This window comes from Cyanistes caeruleus, chromosome 3 (genome assembly GCF_971803275.1).
Source record: "Cyanistes caeruleus chromosome 3, bCyaCae1.hap1.1, whole genome shotgun sequence".
NCBI classification, from domain to species: Eukaryota; Metazoa; Chordata; class Aves; order Passeriformes; family Paridae; genus Cyanistes; species Cyanistes caeruleus.
The window spans coordinates 7,329,183-7,348,750 of NC_141703.1; the positions used below are offsets into that span (position 1 = coordinate 7,329,183).

General features: G+C 42.5%; 2 long non-coding RNA genes across 2 annotated transcripts; both read right to left on the reverse strand.

The window, feature by feature from the left end:
* Nucleotides 1-706: 706 nt before the first annotated feature.
* LOC147653919 (uncharacterized) lies at nucleotides 707-15,576 on the reverse strand. The gene is made up of 3 exons (XR_015284054.1): nucleotides 14,933-15,576; nucleotides 11,567-11,632; nucleotides 707-2,685 (listed from the first exon to the last, which is right to left on the reverse strand). It is a non-coding gene; the product is annotated as an uncharacterized LOC147653919 (long non-coding RNA).
* Nucleotides 15,577-15,857: 281 nt separating this feature from the next.
* Nucleotides 15,858-17,572, reverse strand: LOC147653920 (uncharacterized). Its single transcript, XR_015284055.1, has 2 exons — nucleotides 17,489-17,572; nucleotides 15,858-17,315 (listed from the first exon to the last, which is right to left on the reverse strand). It is a non-coding gene; the product is annotated as an uncharacterized LOC147653920 (long non-coding RNA).
* Between the last annotated feature and the right edge of the window lie 1,996 nt (nucleotides 17,573-19,568).

Sequence of the window (19,568 nt, forward strand, 5' to 3'; positions counted from 1 at the left end):
CCCTGGGACACCCCTCCTGCCAGCCCTGGGGACAGCAGGGACACGTTATTATGGGAACAAGGAGTGAGCTTCCCACCCAGGCAGGCTGGAAGTGCCAGCCCACTCCAGCTCCAGCCCCTACAGAGCCAAAGGCAGCTCTGAGGAGCGTGACACAACCGTAGGGGGACGTGCCAGGAGCCAGGTGCCAGCTCCCAAAATAAGTCCTGCAGCTTGTCAACAGAGCTCTGTCATCTCTATCCAGAAAAAGACTAATAGTGGGCTGACGCCTGGCACTGACAAATTACCAGGTTGCTAGAACTGGGATTTGGATTGGCTGCTGAGGTTTGTTTTGATTTTCTAGTTGTATCTTTATTTTACCAGGAAAAGCATTTTTCTTTGTCTGCTCGTGGTCCAAGCTGGCAAAAAAGCAGCCTGAGATCTCCCACAGAGGAAGGCCAGACCCTGCCAGGGCCTGTGCACAGGCACTCAGAGACCAGAGAGATAAATTGTAGGCTCAGAACCTGCAAGGGAAGGGAGGGAAAGAATCGAGAGGTGAGAAAGGTGCGTGAGGAGACAGAAAGACAAGGAGAAGGTCACTGCAAGACCATTAGAGCATATATTATGTTTTTACTAGCTGTGTCTCATTTTTCAGTGTCAAGAAGAGAATGTGTATGCAGTGTTTGTCCCACGCTAACACACCCTGAGAGAACAGACATCAGTCACCGGCTGTGTCACGTTTTTATTAGCTAAGTTTCACAGAATCATCCCTCCAAGTAGGGAATAAGTCCATGCATCACAGCTCAGGTTTGACAGGAACATTAAAGGCAATATGTACTTTGATATATCAATCCAAATTTGTAGGCAGCAGAGGCCAGACTTGATGTAAAAAATTATTAAGATTATTTCTTATTAAAAACTGATGTTTGTGGCCCTCTAATGAAGATCTCCCTATCTTACATAAAGGTCTGTTTCAAACAAGCCAAACTTGTGTTATCTGACATTTTAATTAGTTTCATTTCATTGCCTTGGATTCATCCCGTCCTCTTGCATTATAAGTCCTAGAGCATTTGACACTCTAATGTATAAGATCGTTTTAGAAAGACAGCAAACTTTTATTAATGTTGACTTGGTTTCTACACACTAGAACTCTGTTATCTGACATTTCTGCTCTGCACATCACTTAACTTCCCTGAAATGTAACGGGAAACTCTTTCCTGGCTTCACTCAGGAGAAGAAAATTACTGTATAAGCATGGAGGGCCAGATCTTTTAAGGATTTTTGCTCTTAGGAGACATCACGGAACAGTAACTTTTCTTCCAGAACTGCATAGCCATGAATACCAGCAGAATGGCTCCAAATTCCCTCACACAGAATTCTCAATTCTCACATTTCCTACCAGAGGAAGAAATAAGTAATCTTTCATATATGGACTGGTCCAAAGACTGAAAGGCAGCAGGAATCTCCTCAGCAGACTGAAGAGCTCAGCTCACTGAGAGCAGCATGATTCCATCATCCCAGCACAACTGAGCACACTTGTGTGTGTTCTTTCCCAGATATAACACTGTGTAAGGGACTTCTGCATCCCTGGGTAAGGGACTCCTTCATCCCATGAAAATAATGTAATTAGTCTCTAAAAAAACTACACCATTGTAGCATGACACCAAACAATTTCAGTCCTTTCAAAAGCACTTTGAAACTATGCAGAACTCAAGCGTTTCCACCCAAGGGACTAAAAAGTAAGTTGCTTTATTTTGCATAATTTCATCTCAAAATTTTTAACAGGTTTGTCTAAAACAGGCAAATATCAGTATTAAGTAATGCATTTTAGACAACAATTTCACACACCCAGAGAGCGGTCAAAATGCTATATAACGGAATGATTCCGTGGTAAAAGGATTATGCTGGCTTACACCAAAAGCTCTATGTCTAATTTAGGACTTAGGCATTCTGAGCTATAAATTTAAAAAATCATGGGAAATTAAATTTTTTCATCAGCAGTGCCAAAGGTTTACATATGAGTTTGAGTCAATTGACTGAAATTGGAGTTGAAAAGCACCATCCCCCATCCAGCAATGCCTCAAATTTTCCATCCTTCAGGGCAGAGCCAGATTCCAGGAATTCAGCTCTCCAGATCCACATTTGTTAAATCTGTATTCCTAGACAGAATGTATGGATTTTCACCCAGGACTTCCGTGCAACAGAACACCCTCACTGCCTTTGTTTCTGATGATCAATTATTGCTGAAATTTCATTCCAGTGCTTCTGAAAACAGCTCAGCTGGCTGAAACGTAACAAGAGCCACGTGCCAGAAAATTCCTCAAAGATTTTTTTTTTTCCTCTCTGGATGAAGCTAACATAAAAGAACACTTTTCCTGTCTTTGCCAGGTAGAAGCTTCTTAATCAACCATGTGGAAAGGAAATTAAATTATGCCTTTTTTTTTTAGATGGTTTGCTCTTTTTTCAGGGCTTCAGAAGGAATAGCTTGCTCTGGACCCCTGGGCCCATTTTTTGCAGCAAGTTGGCAGTGCTGATTTGATGGGTTATGTCCCTGTGGGAAAGGAAGGAGCACCCCTGGGATGGATTCTCCCCACCAGGAGTCTCAGAAGAGCTCTCAGGCAGGAGAACAGATCCACTCATCTCCATGTGAGTGCCCCAAGATGTTAAAATGCTTTCACTCTTCAGTCTTCTGCTGCTGGTCTGAAGGGCCTGTGTGAAAAATACAGAATCTGCCTTAAAGATATGGGTGATTAACTTTTGTTCTCCATCTGAGAACACAGAAACAAGGCAAGACCAGCTCAGGCCTAAACTCCACCAAAGAATCCCTGAAGGTTTCCACAGGACACACATACTGGAGGAGTGGCTGCAGGCTCAGGGAGGACATCTCCACCATATTTAAAGGGTAGTTCTGTGAGGACAGTAAAATATGACACATTTCTTGCTCTACTTTATTTGTTGGTATCTGGAGACAAACAAAATATTCCCCTGACATTGCAGTGCCAAGTCCCCTGCCTCGGTGTGGTCCCTGCTTTGGAAACCTCTTCCTCTCCTCCCTGGCTCTGCACTCTCACAGTCGGTGTGGATGCTGAAAATCCAGCCCTGAACACCCCCCACAATCACCTTAAATGACTGTCTGGCACAGTCAAACAAACTTTTCCTTTCCAGGCACATCTGAGTAAAGCTCTGGACTTTTCCTATGCAAGGTGACATTCTGTTATTAATATGTGGCTCCGGGAGCCAAAACCCTGCAGGGTCCCACTGTGACCATGAAAGGCACATGGCTGCATGAAAGTAGCACTGCTCTCCCATTTATCCAGCCAAATATCCAAATATTTACTCCCAAATTGAGCTGAGTTTCAGCTCGTTTGTACCAGCTGGTTATCCCATTGAGCAAAGAAAGTAGGGAAATGGATTTCTTCCTGTTTTCCTTGCTGGTCAAAAGATTAAAAGCAATATAGTTGTGTTGGTCCCTAGGTGTTGTCTGATTAATATCCTGCTAGCCCGCTGGCAAATTGCCAGAATCACTTATCTTTAATTGTAAGACTGTTCTGTGAGCTTAAATGGATTTTATTAGCATAACACTAATAATTCATCACTTAAAACCCAGAGAAAATATTAAAAGTAAATACAGGCATGCAGTGCCTACTAAGGTTCCTGCCTGCTTTCTTCCCAGGTGGCAAAGAACCTGCATCAGATATTTCACCACTACAGTCAGCTTGGGAGGGTTACAGGAAAGGGGCTAGCAAGCTGAAAGGAGAGCAGCCCTGAGAAACCCCTTTTTCCCAGCAGCATCTAGCAACTTGTCCCTACAGGTTTTAAATGGTGTTCATCAGGTAAGATGTAACACAGAGAAGTCACTTTCCCCCATCTCCAGGTTTCTTGGCCACAACTCGGACTTTCCCAGCTGAATCTTGCCTGCTGACCCCTACATCATCTCTTTTTGTCACCTGACTCTTATAGCATGTTTCACATTAATTACCATTCTAAATTCTCCAGCTTGTCATTTCCTTTAGTCTTCTTTGTAGCAGAGGTTTGTAGCCAAATTCAGTTTAGAAACCACCTGCATGAGGCTGGAGTCAGCAGCCCATAAGGTACCTGAGATTGCTGCATTTATTCAGTGTTATTCTTATTTTTGGGAAGGCAGTTATGGCAAGCCTATCTTTTGCCTACTATGTGCATCAGCCACTCATGTCAGCAGGGATTTCAGAGGAGATAACTCCTCCCTGTCACCTCTAGCAATGGTTGCTTCCCAAATAGTGCTCCCTGAGGGACTGACATGCCATAGCAGAAGATAAATGTTCTGAGGACACTCACTAAATCCCGTGTGCTAATCCCCCAATTAAAAGCCTCTGGAGGAGAATAATGAGTGATCTGTTAGCAGTTCTGTAGGTTTGCAGTTGTCTGATATGCCACATCTGGGAGCTACTGCCCTCGGGTAGCAGCTAATTGGCCCCAGCTACCACAGTGCCTCGAAGTCCTTAACGTATGTATCATCACTCCTGCTCAGTAAAGCAAAAAAGGACTGATTTCAGCTCGACAGACTTGGAGCTGCATTTCAGAGAAGGCAGGGAACTGACTTTACAGTATTATACTCCATGTATAAATCACAGGACAAGGAAAAATCCAGGTCCTGACAAGTACTTTCTACCCAAGGGAGAAACTGGCTACAGATGTTTCTTTGGGTCAAATACATTTATTTATGAGGACTGCAAAAGTGCTGCTTCCCCGTCAAAATCAACCAACCAGCGTGTTCTTCACCTAGCCCCTCTTGGCCTATTCTGTAACCAAAAAAAAGCTGTTGCAAGGCCTTTTCTTGAGCAAAGATCCAGTGATTGCTCTGTCTCCTCAGTTTTGTGTTACTTTCTGCCTCTGTCTCTGCAGAAGCCCTGCTCCTTCTCTGGGAGGTACACAAAGAGCATTACCTCTCCCTCCAGGCCTTGCTCTTTTATTCCCACAGGCCTGTGTAATTCAGCCTTTGTGGGATCTTAAGAACTTGCTCCCATGGTTTTGGAGACTTGGTACAACCAGAGAGCTCTGTTATTTGTAAGGCTTATCTCTGAGCCCACTCACTGCCCCCTGCAATGCTCCCAGCCTGTAACAGTGCTGAGAGACCTCAAGATATATATATATATTTTTATTTTTTTTTAAAGGCTTCATCCACATTGATTTCAACAGGAGCTGGATGCCTAATCTGCTTGTACACTTTTGAAAATCCTATTAAGTGCCTCTTTACTGCTCTAGGTGCCTAAATATACTTTTCTTAATTTGGCTCTAAGTGATTTGCATCCATCATCAAGATTTTTGAGAGCGTGGCTCGAGGGGAGAGGCCTCCCTGTCACAGTCCCTCCGTGCAGTCTGTCACTTGCTCAGATACCTAAACTGAGCTGAGCTCCTGCAAAGATGCTGTGGCAGTGTGAAATATGTCTATTAAACTGTGAACACTCTTGGTGCTGCTGCATCTCTCCTGCGCTGAGCACATGTCTCCCCTCCCACCAGAGCCCTCACCATGGGCTTGTCACGGCCTCATCTCCCTTTCCACCACTGCCTCAGACACAAACAGTGTCCTGCAACAGGTCCCAGCTGCAAGTGGAGGCACAGCTCCTTGGTGGAAGTGGGGAAAAGCATTTTGGGAGGAGGGGAAGGGATGGTTTGGCTGCTTAGGGGCAGCAGACAGGACAGCATCAGTGTTCACCTGGCAGTCCTAGAGAATTCAATGCCTGTGGCTCAGAAATGGCTTTGCTCAGCTGTTTTTATCTTCCTTGATTTGCACTTCCTAAAAGGAAGTCACAGGCAAAAAAAAAAAGCTGTGAGAGGATATGGATCTGAGAGGCTGAAAAGAGCAGTTTGTGCTGAGCACTTGGCAGTTTGGAGAAAGGGCACTGAAAATGGGTCTGTGCCTTCAGAACCAACACTGGATGCAGTAACTGCTTCCTGCACCCACTGGACATTGAGGTGAGGCCAAGAAAGGAAACTGGCCATGGCCAGGCTGGTACCCACCTATGGACAGCTTGGGAAAGACAGGCCCTGCTGGCATCCTCAGCAGCACTGCAAGTCTCACCAGAAAAGGGAAGAGAGAAAATTAGCACCTCGAGAATTACAGTTTAAACAGTCCTCAGAGCACCTTTAGCTGTTCTGAAGATGAAAAGAAACTTTAAAAGAGGGATTAAAGTTAGGATGGTCTGGTTTTGATACAGAAGAACAACTGTTTTAAAAGAGCAATGAAAAATGGGAACATATTTCAAGATCTAAGCATACGCTCAGAGGAATCTAGAAAAGTGCAAATATGGAAATATTCTGAACCTGGTCAGATCTTTCTCCTCTTACAGACCCTATGCTGCAGCCAGAAAGCCTTGATTAACCAGAGCCTAAAAGTCCACTTTGCTACTGATTTCTCCCAGTATTAATAGTTTGCTACTAATCACAGGCAGCACCTCAAGTGCACCAGCCATTAAGGACTCAGCAGTGCAGGATCCAGCCTGTGAGCTTCAGTCAGCAACCTCTGAGCTCTTGGGTCTTTCCTTGCACAGTGTCAGCTTGGGCAGGCCTTACAGCACATCTGTGTTCCAGACTCTTGTCTGCAATACTGTAATAGTAACAGTGGTGGCCCATGTGATCCTTTTGGATTGTTTAGTTACCATTTGCTGTGGACACTCACAGCTGTACTGAGGACAAACCACCTTTCTGCAAAGAGCGAATTAAATGTCAGTGCAAAAAATCTAATCAGTTACAACTTGCTGATACACACTGAACAGGCAGACAGTCCAAATCCAGGAAAGAAAAATATTTAAAAGAATAAAAAATATTATTTGCTCATCTTCTCATTACAACTGTGCAATGAGGAGAGAGAGGAAGAAAAGATTAGCCTTGTTCTTGGTGGAAAGTGATGAGAATATTCTTGCCCATGGATCTGCCAAGTTTCAAGGTAGATCCCCAAGCTGGATATCCTCAAGGAGCAAATGTTAACTAACAAGGAGAGAGTTGGACAGGCTCTCTTTCCTGGGAGACGAGCAGGGCTTCCCTCTATGCCACGTCACATGAGACCTAGAGCCAGCAGCCAGAACATAACCTAATTAGGCCAGAAAGGGTGATTAGCTGTTTATTTTGAGGATGTTCAAACCATGCACTCACATTATACACTGCCCTGGGAGAAAAAGGATGCTGTTTATAGTTCCAGGCCTACGGGATCAGCAAAGTTTATTTTCCCCTACAAATGAAGGCCTGTTCTACTTACATTCTTTCAACTCATATTGGATCTGTTTATTTTCACTCATCTGAAGGAAATGGGAATATTTCAGTCTATTATTTTGAGTCCAGGGAAGCAGTTTGTATTGCTTAACCATGGGCAAAGGCAAATTAGTCACAGCCTTCACATGCTACCTCAAAATGTTTGTTTAATAGTAGCACCATTAGTGGCAAAAGGATTTACAAAACCCCACAGTGCAAATTCTGTTTCTTGAACCTTTTCTGGAAGGCATGAGAAACTTTGTTAAACCCCCCAGATGACTGGTATATGGAATATGTGGAATGTGGAATATGGAGATGATCAAGCTGTCCCTCTTCCCAGCAGGCACTCCATCTATTGATGCTGAGCTAATGCAATATTTTCAAAGAAGCTCGCTGCATCTTTCTTGAATTTAGCTCCTGATTGTCTTGAAGCAGAGCACTGAGAAAAGGAAAATGCTGGTGGGAGAGAAGGGAGGTGCAATGATGGTCCACACATGTGGCTTCTGGTCAGAGCAGTGGCAACAGGACAAAAATTGTCTTCATAATATATAAAGCACACCCTGCCAAAAGCTACAGTGGGATCCATCTTCAGTGTTTCCAAATATTTGTTTGAGTTGGCTTCATATTTAGTTATAAAACAATCCCTGTTCGCTAGAGTATGTTAACAGGATTTGCTTGCCTGCTTTGATCTTCTATTTTTAATCGTCTCTCATGTCCATGAAGCCTTTGGTAAGATTCTCCATTGATAAAAGTGCTCAAATTTTAGCAAAGGACTGTGAGGTGACAATATATCTTAGAGAGGGTTTTAATTCCTTTGATGTTAAGCTTTTTGATGGTCAATTAAATTATTTTAATTGCATCTTACTTATTTTAAACTTAAATCAAGATTATTTTTCAACTGCTGGAATTTAAAAATTCTGCAGAAGCCAGGCAACTGCAAGTGCTGTGAATGTAAATTTTATCAGTTGCATGCATTCAGAAGAAGAAACAATCAAAAATGCACTAAATACTGTGATGAAAACAGAAATTACTGGCAACCAATTATGGAGATATGGAGCAGCAGAAGGTACAGTGTGTTACATACATTATGGGGCTGCCAGAATAGGCTACTTAGGGATGTACCATAATAATTTAGATTGTTAATCATAATAATCTCATGCTGGCCATAACTGTCTGGCTGTTACTTTATGCTTCCCCAGCCTGTTTGCTGAATCTGTTTGCTGATTTCTGCACTTGTTTATAGTTTGCAAATTGTTTGAAGCAAAGTGAATTTTGCTGTTTGTTTGTTTTGCTGGTTCTCGAGAAGGGAATGGGAATCTCCGTGATCTCCTTCACTGAAAATAATTTAAAAATCCCTAATGGATGCTGTAAAAATTCCTCTCTAGGAAAAACAAACCCAGCTGAACTCTAGCTAAATTAACTGATATCCCTCATGATCCACCAATTTTCATGATGGATTATGGGGAAACTTTATGAAGTTCAGAAACAGCATCATGTTCCTCCCTCCTCTTCCTCCTCCTCCTCCTCCTCAGGGCAGGGTCCTGCCGGCTGCCAGACGATCGATCAGCAGCGAGAATTTCCTCACTGCACTGGAATAATCCTCCAGTTCACTGGCTTAAGGGAGCCTAGAAGGATCACTTTTCAGAGTAATGAGGGTGAGATGCTCCCCAAGATAGCTAGACAGCCTCCATGGATTTTTAAGATGAGCCAGTGCTTAAGAAGTCACAAAGTGCCAGTAGCCTTAACACCTTAAGGGTGTTTTTTCACTTTTCTTGCTCTGAGACATCAAATTTCCTCAGAGCAGGTTTCTCATGCAGACCTCTGAAAAATAAATTCCTTGAGGCACACGTTTTTCTTGTTAATTTTCTTCCAAATAGTTTCCTTTTTGTCCTGTTCTTGTAAAAAAAAACCCAAAAAACATTTAAATTGTACCTGTTCCATTATCAAATATTCCCTGTGATTGCCAGGACAACAAAACATACCAAGCTAAAATCAATTGATTTGAGGGTATTTCATCCAGCTTTCTTGTGGAGTTTTGGTTGATCCTTGTATATGATCAAGACGTCCAACACAAACAGTAATTTAACCAGAAGCTTGGTGTCAGCTCTCCTGGGGTAAGAATATTTCAATATTTCAGATTGCTCTACTGTTCATAAGAAAAAAAGTAGTTAAAATCTGGTTAGCTAGTTAATTCTCCAGCAATACATGACTGACAAGCATTCATAATATTGATTTATGGTTATTAATTAATTTTTACCCTTGTTAAAAATTTTCGACATTTCTGTGGAATTTACTTGTAGGTTTTCTGAGGCACTTTGACAAAATCCATTGGAGTATAGCTGTTTTCTCACAATACACATAGGAATTTATGCTAAATTGGATAACAAAGCTGCTTGGGTTGGAAAACAAATTAATCCACCCAGTCATATATGAAATGCCCAGAAGAAATAGAAGAATAACAGCTTTTCTACATTTTACTTCCGTGAAGAGAGAATGAAACATTCTTGTCTCCAGGGATCTTTGAGTCTCCACTCCCATCCTTAAGGTTTTTATCTTCCCTCCCCAGATTCAGAATTTAAGGAACAGAATTAAGTGGTTTAATGAAAAGAGGTGATCGTGGCAAGAGGGGATACTGTCAATCAAGGAACAAGTCCATAGCCATGCCAACATCCAAGATGACAGGCAGTCCAGGGGCTGCTGGGGGAGAGCAGAAGTGGGATCTGAAGGTCTGATAATCAATGGCAAGGTAATCAATACAGTGATGGGGTCTCTGCTGCTGTTCATCTCAGGCAAAAATAGAAGCTTAAATGCAGGTGTTTCTCTCCAGTGACCTGGACCTCTTGCTCACATGAAAGCATCCACACTCAGCAGAACAAATCCCACCCTTTCCTAAGGCTGCTTGCATTCCCTGAATTGCTCAGGAGGGAACACTCTTCCCTTTCTCCTGCACTTTGCAGCTGCCCAAGAGGAGCGTGGGTGCTCAAATTTTGCTTTGAAAGGGCAGCGCCCCTGATGGGGAGCACGGAGGGAAGTGCTTGCCAGGATGAAAGGAGGAAGAAATTGCATCTGTTCAAGTAAAGAGTTTCTAGCAGAGTCCAACAGAGACACAAAGGCATCAGAAATTCACCTCAGGGGAAATCCTGGGCTGTATTTTCTCTGAAAAAAACACCAAGCCCTACATCACGGATGTGCCTGACAAAGGAAGCTGACTGGAAAAGTTCATCCACATCTGCTGTCTTTTAGGAAAGGGGAAAAAGTATATTTGATGCAGCGTTCAGTTATTTGCTCTTTGGAAATCCAGTTCCCAGGGAGTTATTCTCTCATTCTGCTTTATTGGTTTTCACTGTCTCCCAAGATCTGTGCAGTTCAGCTCCATGGTAACTCAGGAACTTCCTCAGTCGCTTACATATTGATGTATACAAGGAAAGCACAGACCTAATACACTGTTTAAGCATCTCTAAGGTATATTTAAAATATCTAAGAAGTGTGGCAGGATTTACAGAGGATACAGAACAGTGGTGCCTTGCTCTAAGTGGTAGTGATTGTCTCTTGGGAAGTTCTACCAAGTCACTCCGGGCTTTGCAACAACTCGAGTCATGCTAAACTCCTGTCCACACTGTTAAGCAACATTTGTTCTCCCTGTCCTCCAGAGACTACAGTAAAAAATACAAGGTGATTAAAAAGGGGAAGCAAAACAGAGGAAAAAGGACTTGCCTTACAGTAATTAGCCATGTCTAGGCTTTCTAGACAGGTGCTACTGATTTAACAGCCAGGGTATGAGCCCTGTAATCCTCATTCTCTGCTGATCTACAGCCCACCACCATTCTGCTCAGCCTGCCAGGCCTGGCGTTTTTTACAAAGAACAGAAATGCTAGAGGGGCTGGTGCATGTCCACGTTCTGCTCTGACATGTGCATGAATAATCAGAAAGCACTTCAGGCATTAGGAAACAGAAAAGCCATAACGATTTCACACAGACCTGAAATCAGATCCCTGGTTCCTAATCTTTCATCCTGGTGCCCAGTCACCAGCTGGCTGCTCCTGTACATGACACAGGTCCAGTTACTTTGAATATATCTGTTGATTTTTATGAGCTATGATGGGGTCCAGACAACAAAAAGCTTGGTGTGAGCTGCAGTTCTGGAGGTGCTGTGGGGATTCATTAGTTAATGCCACAGGGACCTGGTGTAGAGCATTTAAAGCTTTAGCAGCATCCTGCACCTTCTCACTGTTGTTAGCTTTGAATATCCTTGGGATTAATTTTTTAAGTACTTCAGAGAAGATGACTCAAAAAGTAGAAATGACTACCAGAAGGGAAAAAAAAGTAATCCCACATGTTTTGGGAGAGAAATAAAGCTGCATGTTACCCTTTAAATCTTGCGCTGAGAACAGGGGAAGGATCACCTTCTACTATTTCAGTTGCAGTGAGGGACCTGCAAACACAAAGGCAAGAAGTTAAAGATCTGTATCAGCATGTCCTGAGATCCTCTGGAATGATTAATTTTTTGAGGACCTGCTCTACATTGAAAAGCCCACCTTTGAAAATTGGCGATGAGTAACCAAGGATGTGGCACAAGTGACCATTGCAGGTGGCTGCACTACTGAACATGTCAGAGCAATCACAGCATCCCCACTCCCTCCACCAACAGCAGGCAAGCTCTGCTCAGTGGCCTCAGATCTGGAGATGGAGATCTTCCCTGGAGAGTTCCACAGAGCTCCCAGCTGGTCTACATCATCCTCCTGCTCTGCAAGTGTTTCCTTCCGAAAGACGCTGCTGTACAACATCAGGGTCACTTGAGGTGAGGTTCAGTTGGTGGAATGCAACTTTCTGGATGGTGTGTGTTTATCTGTAATCCCACAGCTAATGTCTGAAGCTGAAGCAAAGCCAAATGCAGGAAAAAAATAGTATGGTTGGGTTTTTGTCCACATTATAAAGTCTGTATGGACCATTAGCAAGAAGCTCTTTATTCCTACTAATACTACTATTATTATTATATTTTTAATTTTGAAGCACCAAACAATAGGAAAGTAACTAGGAGTTCATAATTAGTTTGATTAAAAGAAGGGAAACTCACCCAAGTAAATATGATATATAAATGTATAGCTATACTAATGCTACAGAAAATACATGGTCAGATTCCAGATCCAGCCTGTGCAGATAAAAATGGTGAAAGAAAAGCTACTTTACTTCTGGAGACATCTGTTGTCTGCTTCTAAGTAGGGAACTAACTTCTAATTAGATAGATCTTACAGAAGATGTTTGGCAATATTTGAAGCATCCTGCATGCTGCATCTTGTTTGAGCTACCTGACTCATCAACATTTTGCTTCTGCAGTTAAGTTTAGCCACACAATGCTAAGGCAAAAATAAAGAGCCATCTGACCTGTAAGTAAATAATAATACAGTTACAGGAGCTACCTCTTATTTAAAGTTTCAGAACAATTTTGGGTTTAAAGTTCATTTCATTAGAATGCTTCAGCACATTCCTCTCTAAAGTGCTCCGTGGTTAGATCTCAATCAGAGGAAAATATTTGAAAGTTGCAGGCTTTAGGAGGAGCTGCTCTTTCAGAACACACAATCAGCAATTTGTGACTTTCCATACTGAAAGTTTTGTGCATTCATAATTCAAAATAGGTGAAATTTAACAGAAGCTTTCTCACTGGCCATGCTGACAATGAAGATATGGAATATTTTTTGTCAAGAACCTGGGGGAGAAATAGATAGAAAAATGATCTCACCCAGTATAACCCCATGAGAAGTTTAGTGAAAGGGTAAAAGTACATCACCTGTCCTGTTACTATTTCTATCCTACTTTGATGGCTAGAGATACATTATATATTATATATGTCTGGGGGATTATATTAATCAAATTTCCTTAGAAGTCCCCTATCTCTGCCCTTGTATCTATCTGATGGAAAGTGGAGGCCTCAGCCTACAAAGATTGTCCTGAAATTCACTTCTAGCATATCTCCTTTTATGAATATTCTTGGCAGATGCTGGCAATGAATACACTCAAGCAGTCATTTAAATTCTGCTGCTTTCTCAGGAAGGGAACTCTTTACAAATTATATTTGGTAGCATCCACTAATTCATTCATTCTCTTTCAAATGCCAACAATAGCCTGATCCTGTGTAAGTGTTCATGCAAAAAAACTCCTTTAAGCATTGAGACTCTAAGATTCAGCAGTGAAAATACTTGAATTGCTGATTCTATTTTCTAAATAAAAAAAAACTTTATCCTGAAAACAGCACATTCCTATGTGATGTTTCCACCTTGATTAAATTACACACTTCCCACTTGAAAAAAAATCCATTTTCTATTCTCTGTTTATGGAAGCATCAGTCCACCTTCCTGAGGTTTCTCTGCACTTTGCACCAATCAGCTGTTCACTGCCTTCAAAAATTTGGCTTCCACAGGATGAGTCCCCAGGCACAGGAGATTCAAAGATCAGTTCCTGGGTCCCAACTAAGGGAACACTTCACTGTGCCTAATTTAATTGCTAAAGTATATTTACATCCTTCTCCATGTTGGAGTTCTTGCTTTAGAGCACAATTTAACATTCAATGGGTTGCAGGTTTCAGTGAAAATGCCATTGTGCAAAAATCAAATGCACACTCTGGAGTGACATTTCATGTGACAGCTAATTAGGAACTTCAGCTGATAATTGATGGACATGGGGTAAAACTAAGGACATTGCAGACTTTGCACTACCTACTTCTGGGATTTCTAATACTTTTTTCATCTTTTTTAAACAGCCTCATTATTTTGAAGAACAATAAATTGTTACAATTAAATCTTCTTTACTGTTATCTTGTTTGGGAACTTTATGGATCACAGTCTTTCCTGAAATTACACTGTGCAAATATTATTACTTGTGAGATGAAATTAAGCTTTGTGAGTAAACAAAAAATGCATAAATAAATGGACATTCTTCAGTGAGCAACTTAGTTCTGAATAGTTTTGGACATGTCCATTAATTTGTCCTTCTGCAGGCAGTGAACAATAATTTCACCACCCCAATTCTGGGCACTGAGGAGCAGAAGGCTTCAGGAGTCCTTAGGCAACCTTTTAAAATCATCCACATTTTTAAGCAGAACATGAAATACCTCCTAAGCAAACGTCTCACCATAGATGCAATTGTTCAGAAACATCCATGTGGTTATCATCCTGTAAGTGCAGTAACAGGTAATAAAAATAATGAAAACTTACATTTTGCATCTGCTGAATTCCTAAAATTACCCAATTGCAAAGCTAGTTAAGAAATGAAGAGGGAGAAAGTTACAGAAAACTTCAATAAACTCTGAAGTCAACACTGACAGAAAAAGGTGGCAGGTGTCAGATAAAATAACTTGTGATTGCAACCCACAACATGACTTCATTAAAGGTACAAACAAATTTAAGCCTGAGGTTATGGAATTGACTTCAATTTCTTTTCATAACAACACCTAAAACTTTCACAAATGTGGGCAGAAAAAAACTAAAGACAACTGTAAAGAAGCTCTATTATTTATTTTTTTTGTCAGTATATAATCAAAATTGAAATAAGCCTTGGGTTGAAAATCAGAAGACCTGGTTTCTAATTAATTGAGCAAATTCATGTAATTAGGTAAAAATTAATTCATGCTACTTTGAGCTTGAAAGAAAAAAAAACATAAGCAGAGAAGTGTATTTTACCTGCTGTGCTCAGCTGAGTTCGTGTTGCTTATCTGATCAAAGGTGTTTATGTTTTTTACCTGAACCATGCCAGCAAAGGGAAATCTCTCCTTTTTAGAGCAGGTGCCCACTGATCCAGTGCAATCACTGATGACTCCTGATCCCTCATCCCAGTTAACTCCTGGGCAGTGCCTTGCAAGATCTGCTTTGGGCTGTCCCAGCCAGGAATGTCCAACACAGGATTGCTGCTGAGGGACTCGCTCTTAGCACTTTATAAATTCAGGCCCTTCCACAGAACTCAGCTGCAGAGTCCTCTCCGTCTCCTTTCACTGAGCCATCCAGGCATGGTCTGGGTATGCTGTACCACTCCTTTTCAAGGGTTTATTTCAAAGGGTTTTCTTCAAAGAGTGATCAGAGCAAGGCTTTGCTGGCTCAGCCACCCCAGCAGAGTTCCTTCAGCACAGGGGTGCTGCTGCACTCCCAGCACGGCTGTGGATCTGGAGGGTTTGTTTTGCTCAGGAATGAAGAGCCACGGGGAAGTTCCCAGTGTTTTTGTTTTGATTTATTTTGGTTTGCTTTAATCAAGTTCAAGCTGCACAGCATAAACAGGGGGATTTCTTCAGCTCGTTCCCATCCATTGCACCGTGCCACGCTTTTGCTAATGTGATTTCAAAAGCCAAAACTTTTCTTTCTGACTGGCTTCTTAGACAAATTCCACACATCTGAATACAAAGATCATTCCAGTATAGTGTTAGATATGAGACTTCATTATTAAACATTACCGAGGTATTTAATCTCTGTTTGACAAACAAAGAATATTAAAAAAGATAAACTGGAGTATCTGAGCCACAGGAGGGTCTCAAAAGGTTCATTAGATAAAAAACAACAGGAATTTAACTCCTAACCCCAAAGGATAATAGCAAATTGCTTCTGTTGGCATTTCAGCTGGATGTTTTCAGATTTCTCTGCAGGGTAAGAAAAAAAAAAGGACTTGGAAACAGTGACTCCTAAAACAAACTGAACAAAGATTTATTTCTATTTGCAGAAATATTAGTTCTCAGTGGGTCTGTCTGCATTCAGCAGTTTCTATATTATTACATATTTTCAGTGTTGCCAGAGTCTGCTCGGTTACTCTAAATTTATTTTGCTCAAGTATATATTTTATATCTGTTGATGGGAAAATCTGAGACTTGTAAGTTCCTAGGCTACAAATTCATAAGTGGCAGTCAGACACGAACAAAATTTCTCACTCTCTTCAGCACCTCAATAAACAGAAACATGGAAATGATATTTTAAATGTAAGCAGAAAATACTGATGTTAAAGTGTTGTTTCAAAAACTGCCAGGAAGAAATAACGAAATTCACAGGTATTCAACACAGAAGACTGAGAAAGGAGACTAAATTAATCTATTTTCAGCCAGGGAACATGACACACTTACAGAGGCCAACAAAACCAAGCTCATGAAATAGCATTCCTCTAGATGGAACTCTTGAATTTGAAAGATGACAGTTGTGTAACAAAAGTATCAAAACTTGGGAAATTATTCTCTTCCTCCACTGATTATTTCTCCTTCTGAAACACCTCCTTAGAAGAAAATGAGTGTATCTCACCTACTCAGCTCATGGCATGATGAGATACAGCCCTCCTGTGCAGAAGAATTGAATTCAAAGGACTTGAATAATACTGTAAAATAAATAAGGTGATGACTACGACAAAGGTTTTGACAGGTGCAGAGAGCTCTTTATCTGTGTAGTTCTTTTCAGAGTAGCATTACAGCTGCTAAACAAAGATTCTAGATATTACTCAGCTTTTGACATTGAATTTCCTACTAAGACTTGTAAATGTGCCTGGACTAGAAAAAAAAAAAATTTAATATTTTTTTAACTATTCTGTAAGTAAAATCATTATATAAAAATACTTGGGAAGGTAATGGGCAACAAAAAATCAAATTCACTTAAACAGAACAAGATCTTTTTCAAGTAATATGAAGTACCCCAGATCCATAGAAGAATATTCTACACCAATTTTGTATAAAGTATTAGAAGAGTTCTGCAGTAATTTTTAAGATAAGTGTGATATCTTTTAAAACTGATCATTACAAATATATTGGAGAAAATGGGATGTATTTACAGGTCTAAATGACGATATTTACAGGTCTTCAGCTTCAGAAAAACACAAAGATTCCAGCAGTAACACCCAGACACCACAAATATATTCAACAAGAACACAAGTGCAGATAAAGCAGAAGTGCTAAAATGACGAAGAGCTTTGCAGGATAACATGTCCCAATTGAAGCACTTGCAAGGTAAAATAAAATACTGTGAGGCAGCTGCACTTAAAGCCTCCACACTCAGACTGAGGGCCCAGGGATCAGCTGGATGTCAGGCCCTTGAATCCCCCATCAACGCTGCAAGGAAAGGAGCTGCCACAGCCAAGATCTCTGCGCTCCAGCACGGCACACGCTGCGGAAATAACAGAGACACGTTAGAAAGCACAACGTGATAACAGGTAGTGAATGCTGACCTCTGCCAGTGACTGTGCAGTTTTTATTCTTTGCATTTTTAGCTTCGCATCTTGCCTGCTGAAAAACATGTTTTTCTTCAGACTGCCTTTGAAAGGTACAGAGAAATCTCACCTGGCAGAAAGCATAATGTGCGTGACCTCCTGTGGAGCGCACCAGCGTGGCTGGGCTCTCTCCTCGCTGTCTGCTCGCTTCTGGCTGTTATTGGAGGTGCCAGTTGCCTTCCAAACCCCCTACTGCATATGCAACACATTTCTCTTCAAAAGATAAGCTCCCCTCACGGAATCTCTCACAGCAGGAGCAGTGCTTTGGCTCCCTATTCCTCTGGACATATCTGGAAATGCCAGTAGCCGGGGAGATTCCAGCAGGGGCCACGGTCCAGGAGATGCCTTTCCTCTCTCCAAAGAGGATCCCAGCTCCTACAGTCAGTGAGACATCCAGCTCAGATGTACCTCACAGCAAGAATTAAAAACTTGGAATACATTTGAATCATTTCAGAGACAGCCCTGCACTGCAGACGCTGTGTTCCAACCCCAGCCCAGAGGCAGCCCCAAGAACAGTCCCTGAGAGGAGCAAATTGCAACGAGTGGGATCATTGCTCCAGAGAGGAACAAAAAAACTGCACATGGGAGAAAATGGTGCATCAGACACAAAATATATTAACTGATCTATTTCTACTGTGACCTGAGCATGAAGGAGGACCAAAGCCACCCGTGTGGTGTAACAAGAGACCTCTCTCTGCCAGAAGAAATGGTCCCTGCCCATGGGTCCCATCGCTCACCCTGGTGCAGAAACTGGTCCCAGCTCTGGTACAACTTGAAGCAGAGTTTGGGGTGAGCCCTGGCTGCTCAGCAGGCACTCCTGAGCCAGCAGGTGCCCATCCAACACACACCATGCCAGGTCCTGGCTGCTGCTCCCCCGTGGTGCCACAGCAGCCGCAGGGGTGGGGATGGCTGCTCAGGAGGCGTTTTGTAATTGCCACCGTGAGTTTCACACCCAGCAGCCAGAGGCTTGTGGGAGAGGGAGAGGGGAGAGCTATAAATCTATAACTAAGTAATGGAGTGTTGGGCTATGAAATCCATAGATTAAGCTGGGAGAGGCTCTCTCGGCGGCCACATTAACGCCAGCACAGCGTGCAGCTGTTTATCGCTCCAAAACAGCTCCTGCCTCTCGCCACAAAGGCTGCACTGGGCTTGTCTGGCCTCCTGGAGGCTCTGTTCATGCTCACCTCTGGCCATAAAGAATTAATTCATCACTGAAATGGTATAATCAGGATCTCAGGCTCCACTAACACCTGCTTAAATGGTATGACTATGCCTCAAATAATTTGACTATGCCTCATGTAACACCAAGGCCTCTGGTCTCAGGGTGCAGCTCAGTGCCCACTGCCTCTCTGAGAAGTTTTGGGGGAACAAGAGACACAAGGGGCCACCTCAAACCTATTTCTCCCCTTATGGTGAGCCCACCCCTATCATCAGACACCGCAAGGTCACAGCAGACGCTTGAGATAAGTCTGTAAGGGGATTTATTGGTCTTGGAGAACCACTTGCCTTGGATGAGGCACTCCTGGTTGTCAAGTAGGGACTGATCTAAACCTGCAGCCTCTCCAGGTACTGCCTTTTCAGGAAGGAATTTAAAACTCCTGAAAGACACCACCAGCAGGCAGCTGCAGGCTCAGCAGGTGCTGGTGCTGTACATCCTGGACCACCCAGCAGAGCCACATCCACCTTCCCAAAGATTCCTGCCCCACAGCCCGCTCTCCCCAGGGCTCTGCTGGGATTGCTGGCACTCCTGGGGCAGCAGCTCACCCAGTGGGAAGCCCCAAGCCTGTTCCTAACCCCTCTCATGCAGGGACAATGCACTCTTCTCCTTGTCCTGCTGCCCAGCTCAGCACAAGGCCTTCCCCAGGTTTCCCTGCCGAGGGCAGAGTCCATGGAATGTGGGATCCTGCACTGTACAGCAAAGGCACCTCCCTGTCCAGCACCCCAATCCTACAGCTTCTCTCCATCTACATTTTTCCTGTCTCTTACCCATTTTTTAGTGCTTCTCCAACTGATTATCAACTTCCATCATGAAAATATCCATGTGCTTTGTAGTTAGTCACTTTATTCCTCTGCCAAGGGTGCTCTCAAGCTCCTGCCACTGGAAGCTCTGTGTGTTCTCTTTGTGCCACAGATCTTTAAATGCAGTAGTT